Source organism: Cupressus sempervirens, chromosome 11, assembly GCF_028749045.1.
Source record: "Cupressus sempervirens isolate cs-2001-9-10 chromosome 11, ASM2874904v1, whole genome shotgun sequence".
Lineage (NCBI taxonomy): Eukaryota > Viridiplantae > Streptophyta > Pinopsida > Cupressales > Cupressaceae > Cupressus > Cupressus sempervirens.
Window position 1 is genome coordinate 294,173,364 of NC_143128.1, and position 9,100 is coordinate 294,182,463.

The 9,100-nt window shown below is 38.3% G+C and overlaps 1 pseudogene; it reads right to left on the minus strand.

Annotated features, from left to right (window-relative positions):
- Nucleotides 1–5,420: 5,420 nt before the first annotated feature.
- On the minus strand, nucleotides 5,421–8,709 carry LOC149529277 (uncharacterized; annotated as a pseudogene).
- Nucleotides 8,710–9,100: the final 391 nt, after the last annotated feature.

Below are 9,100 nucleotides of genomic sequence, written 5' to 3' on the forward strand. Positions count from 1 at the left end.
ATCACATTTAAGGTCAGGGGTACTATCCAGGGGCAGAAAGTGATATCTCTTATTGACACTGGGGCTACACATAACTTCATAGATGCACAGTTGGTAGCTAGGAGAGGGTTACAGACAGAGGAGCATGATGGGTTTAGAGTCATGGTGGCTAACGGTGATAAGTTATTATGCACTCGAAAGATATCTAATCTTCGCATCAGGTTTGGAGATGGCTACGAGTTGGAGGATGAGTTCTATGTTGTGGACATGGGATATTATGATGTCATCCTTGGCATGACATGGATGGCTTCACTAGTTGAGTTCACACTCAATCTAGCGAAATTGGAGATGAGATTCCAGCATGAGGGGAGAACTGTGGTACTTAGAGGGCTTTCAGATGGAGGTTGCAGAATAGTGTCCTTGAGGAGAATGCAGAGACTTTTTCGTCATGATGACATAGAGTGGGCGACAGAATGCCACATTATGCCAACTTCACCAGAGCCACAAGAAAAGAGTCATCCACTAGATGTCCAGAAGATACTCGATAGACACGCTAAAGTATTTAGCGATATTCCTCATGGGGTTCCTCCTGACAGAGGGATGGAACATGTTATTGAGCTCGAGGAGGGAGCCAAACCAGTTATGATTACTCCCTATCGTCATCCTAAGAAACACAAGGATGAGATAGAGAAGGCGATTAAGGATTTGTTGGAGATGGGGCATATCAGGCCCAGTAAGAGCCCTTTTGCTTCAGCAGTAGTATTGGTAAAGAAGAAGGATGGGACGATGCGCATGTGCATCGATTACAGGGCACTGAATAAGAAAACAATTAAAAACAGATATCCCATTCCTAGGATTGATGAGCTGATTGATGAGTTGCATGGGGCATGCTTCTTCACCAAAATTGATTTGCGATCCGGATACCATCAGATCAGGATGAGAGCAAAGGACATTGAGAAAACAGCCTTCCGATGTCACTATGGCCACTTTGAGTTCATGGTTATGCCATTTGGTCTAACCAATGCACCTGCTACATTTCAAAGTTGTATGAACCAAGTATTCAGGAAGCAGCTGAGGAGATTTGTCTTGATCTTCTTTGATGACATCTTGGTCTTCAGTAAGACCTGGGAGGAGCACTTACATCATCTAGAGGAGGTGTTATCTATTCTGGAGAGAGAGTCATTGTATGCCAAGGAATCTAAATGTGAGTTTGGCATGACTGAGCTCCTTTACCTAGGGCATATCATTAGTGCAGATGGCGTTCGGGTTGATCCCGAAAAGATTAGAGCTATTGTAGAATGGCCTACTCCCACAAACATTACACAGCTTAAGGGATTCTTTGGTTTATGTGGTTTTTATAGGAGGTTTGTTAAGGGATTCTCACAGATTGCTACACCCTTGACAGATCTTACCAGGAAAGGAGCCTTCGTGTGGACAGGGGCAGCACAGAGGTGTTTTGAGCATTTCAAGCAGGTAATGTCTTCATGTCAAGTTCTAGCTCTACCAAATTTCATGAAGCCTTTTGAGCTTCATTGTGATGCATCTGGTGATGGGATTGGAGCAGTATTGATGCAGGAGAAGCATCCCATTGCATTCGAGAGTAGGAAGCTTCGAGGAGTTGAGAAAAGTTATTCTGTCTATGACCGGGAGATGTTGGCCATAATGCATGCATTGGCCAAATTTCAATCATATTTGGTAGGTGGATGTTTTGTGATCAAGACTGATCACAACAGTATTAAATACTTCATGAGCCAGCGTGATCTTAATGACTGGCAACAAAAATGGGTGACTAAATTGCAGGCTTATGACTTTGACATAGAGTTTGTCAAAGGTAAGAAAAATGTGGTGGCTGATGCCTTATCTCGGAGACCTCACTTATGTGCTCTGGCAGAGATTTCAGGAGATTGGAGAGATCAGATTATAGCAGAGTATGTCGGAGATGCTTGGGCTTCTGGATTGATTTCAGGTACCATACAGGATGATCGCTATGAGGTGATAGATGGATTGATCAGCGTTCAGGACAGGGTTTATTTGATTCCATCATCACATTTGAGAGAGGCGATACTGAAGGCATTTCATGATGCACCCACAGCTGGACATCCGGGGGTCTTCAAGACCTACAGGCAGATCCGAGAGCGGTTTTCATGGAAAGGGCTCAAGGATGATGTTCAGAGGTATGTCAGGGAGTGTGTGGTTTGTTAACAGAATAAGGGAGAACACACATTTCCTGCAGGTTTATTACAACCCTTGCCCATTCCTGATAGGAAATGGGAAAGTATTTCGATGGACTTCATCACTGGTTTACCACGAGTACAGGGAAGGGATTGCATCTATGTGGTGGTGGACCGCTTGACGAAGTTTGCTCACTTCATTGCTATTTCGTCCACTTACACAGCAACACAGGTGGCAGAGCTTTTCTTTAAAGAGATATTCAGGTTACATGGGTTGCCCAGATTCATTGTCAGTGACCGAGATAGTAAGTTTATGAGAGTTTTTTGGCAATAGTTGTTTAGGTTGTGTGGTACATATCTTACACCTAGCACTAGTTATCATCCGCAAACAGATGGGCAAACAGAGATTGTGAATAAATGGGCGGAAGGATATTTGAGGAACTATGTAACTACACAACAAAAGGCTTGGATCAGATGGTTGCATATGGGAGAGTATTGTTATAACTCCACTTATCATATGTCCATCAAGATGACTCCTTTCATGGCACTCTATGGTTATGAAGCACCTAGCTTCATGGATTTAGTTTTGGGGGACAGTAGAGTGCCCAAAGCCAAAAACTTATTGCAGGATAGTCAGGACATCCTGAAAGTGCTCAAAGAGAATATACAACAGGCCCAGAATCAACAAAAATTGTATGTTGATCAGCACCGAATAGAGCGCAGCTTCGAGGTAGGGGATATGGTTTACTTGAGGCTACAACCATATAGACAGTCATCTCTCAAGAAGAGCGGAGTTGAAAAGTTGAAACCTAGATTTTATGGTCCATACAGGGTGATTCGCAAAGTGGGCAAAGTCGCCTATGAGCTTGAGCTTCCAGAAGGCAATCGAGTGCACAATGTGTTTCATGTGTCTAGGCTTAAGAAAGCCATTGGTCAGAGTGTAGTGCCTTCTGCAGATTTACCCCCTTTGGATGAGGAGGGGAAGCTTGTGTTAGTACCTGAGGCTATTCTGGATACCAGAGAGAGGAAGCTTAGAAGCAGGATAGTGAAGGAGTATTTGGTCAGATGGAAAGACCTGCCAGAGGAAGATTCTACATGGGAGAGTGAGCAGGTTATTCAGCAGGCTGGACTGAGATTGCTTGAGGACAAGCAATTTCAAGGGGGGTGGACTGTAATGTCCCCATTTTAGCAGTTGACCAAGTGTGTGTGCGTTAGCCTTGTTCTACATAGTCCCGAGGGCTAACGAAGGGTTTAATGGGATCTTGGAGTGTTTTGGCCTAGTCATTTCCAGTTTGGGCCAAAACGAAGTTGATTTACTCAGTTTCAGGCATACATACTATTTTTAGTAAGTCGGCAGAACACAACGCAGGTCAATTTTGGTGATTGGATTCGATACTCCTCGGTGAGAGCTTTCCGATGAGCTATCACTCGCATTATTTGGAGTTCGATTGCTAATACATTTTAATGCCTGAAGTTTTATTAAAGTAACGTCTAATTTAATTGTAAAATATTAAAGTGTTACTTTAATATTTATTTTATGGTGATGTGTACCCAAGGGAGACATAAGGGGTATTTTAATATATGTTTTATATTACACATCTTTTATCCCACATTGCCCATATGAGTTGAGCGGACCCGTGGGAATAGAATAAAAGGAAGCATCTGTGGCTTCATTAGGTAGGTTGAATATGAGAAGAAATTGGTATGTGAGTTGCAGCTCAGTTCTTGGCATTTGAGGACGTCTATCCTCTCTTGTAACATTCTAGACGTCATTCCCTTGGGGTTTGGCCTTTGGAATTCTTTGTTTTTGGCTTCATTATCAGGCAGTTTAGTTGCATTTCCGGCTACAGGCAGATTTGGTATTTTGCTCATATCTTCTTCACTACTTGTCCGACGCTTATGCCGCTTTGAGGGAATGGTATTACAAAGGTAGTGGACTGATTGAAGGACAAAGTATTGTAGCAGCAAGTTCGTAAGCATGGGCTGGAGTATTATGACAATATTGCTGAAGTAATTAGTGAGTTGATAAATCTGCCATGTATTTGGTTTTATGAATTCTGAAAATAACATTTTATTAGCAGCAGTTCATTTCCACTTTGCATATTATTGTAGTTCCTTTCTTGTTTATGTTGTATGATACCAATTCCATGCATGAAACACAACAAACAAATAAACGTTTGATTTCCGGAGTTATAAGGGGTTTTAAGAAGTAGAATGCAAACTGTTTGACATAATTCCTTTCAGCAATTTGGTTTAGTTTTTTGGGACATCTAGGGGTGCCCATTACATTACATTAAGAAACAAATTAAGTTTTGAAAGAAATAGTCAATTTTGAGCATTTAGCACTTTTAGTCTAGAAATGAATTATTAGTGCATGGTGTTTAAGTCATTGAGAACAGAAGTAAAAAATAATACAAATACATTATACATAAAAAAACTAGATGTATTATTGCTGTATGGAAAAAGTGATGGAAACATGAGAACATAGGAAGCAGTGTTCATAGGCAGATAACATAAGTGGAACACAAGTAGAAACACAAATTTCAAAGGCAAATTATAAAGAGTTCACTACCAGATTTGAATAGAACTCAATTATTACATTTTGATAATTGATTGTAATTTGGCTGCAATTTAGTATTAAATGCCTCTGAGTTGAACTGTATTATTTTGTGATTTTTGTAAGGCTTCTATAATTAGATAGAGAATGTCATTACATTTCTTTGGATGGGAAAAGACTTATATAATTGGATGGGAAAAAACACATACAATTGGACAAAGAATGTCACAATGAGAGAAGGATGAGCCAAAACTTTCTCCTCCTTTGACTATTGTCTTGGTTGTTTGAGAGTGTTCCTCTTGGGAAGCTATTAAGCTCCCTACAAAATATATCATTGACTAAAATTAAAAAATAAAATTTATGCTTACTTCAAATAATTAGACTTAATTTTAATTTTAGATATCTTTTCAGATATAAATAGATAGAAGATCTTAGGACTGAAGGAGCAGCCCTGAAATTTTACCACTTAAAAGACACCATTGTTGATTAAATTATAACAACATGCTTAAAAGGTCAACTAAAAATTGTGAAGAGAATAGCAACACAGAGAGTCAACAAAATATAAGACTAGAATTGATATGGAAAAAGAAATATCTAATCATCGTAGTGTCTTAAATAGTGAAATAAATGTGTACAATGTTGAGCTGAAGGCCACAACACAACCAAATGCAACATGCCTAGAGAGGAGACTTCTATTGACCACAGAGATGCGTAAGAATAAAACTCATAAGTTCCTTTAGTAGTAGCTTGAATGTTCTTCCTTCCATAGAAAGAATCAATAATTAATAACATAGTGAAAAGCTAAGATGTAGATGTAGACTAATTTCTAGAACTCCCTTCACTAGTATTATTTGGATTTCTAGTTTCCTCAAGAAAAGGTGAGATATCTATGGGAAAATGAAAAGTTCTTGGAGTACTAAGAAATACACTTGTTATTTTTTCTAATCTTTGAACAATCTCCATCATAGTTGGACGTTGGTGTGGAACCTCCCTTGTACAAATCAACCCAATTTGCATGATTTTAGTAAGGCATGTGAATACCATTGTTTTATTTGACTTGTCAACATCTGTGAGTAGTTGGTTGTCCACCACCTCTGTGATTTTATTTGGAAAATACATGCTTGTCCATTTTGGTAGATTAATACCTTCTACAAACATGCTATCTGTTGGTATCCTCCTTGTCAATAATTCTAATAGTAGAATTCCATAACTCTATACATCTCCTTTGGTTGAACTCTTTCTACCCATTCCATACTCTACACTACAATATATAATAATCACTGATTCTAAAGCTATATGAAATAATTAATAAAATTAAATAGCAGTCAATGATAATTTTAGATTCTAACCATACAAAATTTTATACCTAGTGCAAAGTAGCCAATAGATCCATTAAGTACACTTAAGGAAGTCACTGAACTCATTGAGTTCTCAAAAAAGAGTTTTGTAGTGCCAAAGTATATATGCAGTCATGTCATCATCCAACAACACATTGCTAGGCTTTAGATCACAATGAATAACTTGCACAAAACAATATTCCATTCCTTACGCTATCTCCTTTCCTATTTTTAATCGGCCAACCAAACTCATTTTACATTCATCCTCTCCCTCAAGATGTAACCACCTCTCCAAACTCCCATTTGACATGAATGGAAGAACCAATGCCTTAAAATCAGAGTTACAACATGAAATGATTCTGATTACATTACGGTGCCTAACTCTTTTTAACACATTGCATTCTCTTTGAAAACTTTGGAGAGCATTTTCATCGTGAAAATTAAAAACTTTTGCAACAATATGCGAACCATTGTTGAGAATCCCCCTATAAATAGGTCCAAATAGACCAACCCTTAGCTGATTAGTTTGGCTAAACCCAGCAGTTGCATCTGCAAGTTCTTCATATGAAATTCTTTGAGACCCAATGTTGAAATCAAAGATATTCTCATCAATATTTCTCCTTATATAGAATATTAGAAACAATATAGAAGACGCAATAAATATTACAATGCCAATTAGACAGGTACTATCACCTTTTTGAAGGTTGAAATTTTTTTGTTCTTGGAATTCAAGCATGGTTGCAGATTAATCCACTGTCCACAAAGACCAACATTTCTTAAAACTGCTGACTTCTTGATCATTGCAAAAACTCCTCTTTTGGGAAACTCTCCTTTTAAGTTATTTGAAGGGACATTAATATGTTGAAGCATTTTCATTTATTGGAAAGCCAGTGGAATTGCACCAGACAAATTATTTCTTGAGAGATCAATAACTTTAAGATTTTGCAGATTTGTAAGTGATTCTGGTATTGAATTGTAAAATGAATTCCATAAAAGATTCATGTATGGCAAGTTTGTGCAACCTGACAATGCAACGGGAATTTCACTTGAAAAGTTGTTGACAGACACATCTATAGCTTGAACCATTGCCATTTTATTCAATAGTAAAATAGAACCTTGTAGTAAAATTTGTAGAAACATTGAAATAAATTTGGAGATTCACAAGACTTGCCCATTCAGGAGGTATGTCTCCTTCCAGTTTGTTGTAAGATAAGTCCATCTTTTCCAGGGTGATACATCTTCCTAAATTTGCAAATTTGATTGTGATGAAGAATAAGATCCCTTAGTTGAGGAAGATTCCCAAGAGCATCCGGAATTTGACCTGAAATCATGTTTTCACTCAATGATAGCAATCCAAGTTTTTTGGCATAACCTAAACTTGCTCGTATTTCTCCACTTAAATTATTTTTGTCCAGATACAATCTTTCAAAATTCAGAAGTTTCCCGAGAGTAGATGGAATGTTTCCATTTAAATGATTTTCAGATAAGTCCAAGGTCGCCAAATTTGTAAGATTTCCAATGCCACGTGGTATGCTTCCTTCAATTTCATTGGCATTCGAACTCATCGAAATCAATTGGCTTGATAGTTGGCTAATAGAAGGAGGCAAAATCCCAGTGAATTGATTAAAAGACAAGTCTAATACTTGCAAGGAGGAGCAATTAGTCAAGGATGTTAGAAAAGGCAAGTCATTGCTTTTGCTCCTGAGATTATTTGCTGCTAACGAAATCCCTCGAAGATGACGCAATTTTCCGAAGTCCAATGGAACTGTGCCAGTTAGTTGGTTCCTATCCAAATCAAGTTTTTGAAGTTGAGTATAATTGGAGAGGGGGGTTGGGATTTCTCCACTAAGTTGGTTTTTCCATAAAAGCAATACTTGTAGCTCGGACAGCTTGCTCAATTCCCAGGGAATGTGACCAACTACTTGATTATCAAATAAATGCAAAAATTGGAGGTGAGTGCAATTAGAAAGTGTAGGAATCACTCCTAACAAGTTGTTCTCACTAAGATCAAGTACTTCTAGTTGAATAAGCATGAACAATTCAAGAGGAATGAATCCTGACAAGTTGTTTGTACCGAGAGAAAGTTGTGTGAGTTGAGTAAGCATAGACAATTCAGTAGGAATATTACCTGTTAATTGATTTTCTGTTAAATAAATGATTTCTAAATGCGAAAGGAGACCTAGCTCAGAGGGAATGTTGCCACTTAGTTTGTTAAAAGATAGAATGAGATGAGGTAAAGAACGACAGTCAGCCAAAGTGGAGGGAATGGAGCCTTCTAATTCATTTTTAGATAATCTGAGCATTCTAAAACGGAAAAGCCTTCCCAGCTGAGTTGGAATTGGGCCCTGAAAGCTATTATTCCAAAGAGCAAGTACTCTAAGAACAGAGAGATTGCCAAGAAAAGGGGAAATAGTGCCCATTAAAGACATACCTGTGAGATTCAAGGAAACCACACGAGGATGACGAGAAGAGCAAGCAACGCCAGTCCAATTACAAAAAGAGTTGTTGGAAGACCATTCATGCAAAACATTGTGAGGGTCGAGTGAAAGAGAAGTCTTGAAAGCCAAGAGAGCTTCTTCATCAGAATGAGAAGAAGGAGAAGACTGAGAGACAGAAAATACGAACAGAAACAAGAGCAGAAAACAAGCCATCTTCAATTTCATCTCCAACGAAGTTATGATTAATATTGGTAGGATTGGCATCCTTATATAGCTCTCTGCCGATGATCAAGTTGAACTGAAATTGCGTAGCAGCTACGGTTACTTCAATGCCGTGTCCAATCATCCTCATGGAAGACATGTTTGATGCCGTGTTTTTGGAAGGAATACGAATTTCATTTTTGTAGCTTAGTGTTGATGTTTAAGCTGTCTGCTTTGGGTGGTGCACAATACACTTTGAAAAATGTGAAAAAAATGTATTCCAATTAGAACAAGGTCTTCAATTTTCTACTTTGTATCATACTTTTCTTGACCACCGGATGTCTTAGATATTACATGCAAAGGTTTCATTTCTAAACTAAAATGTTAAATATTCAAAGATGGTTTATTTTCCCCATA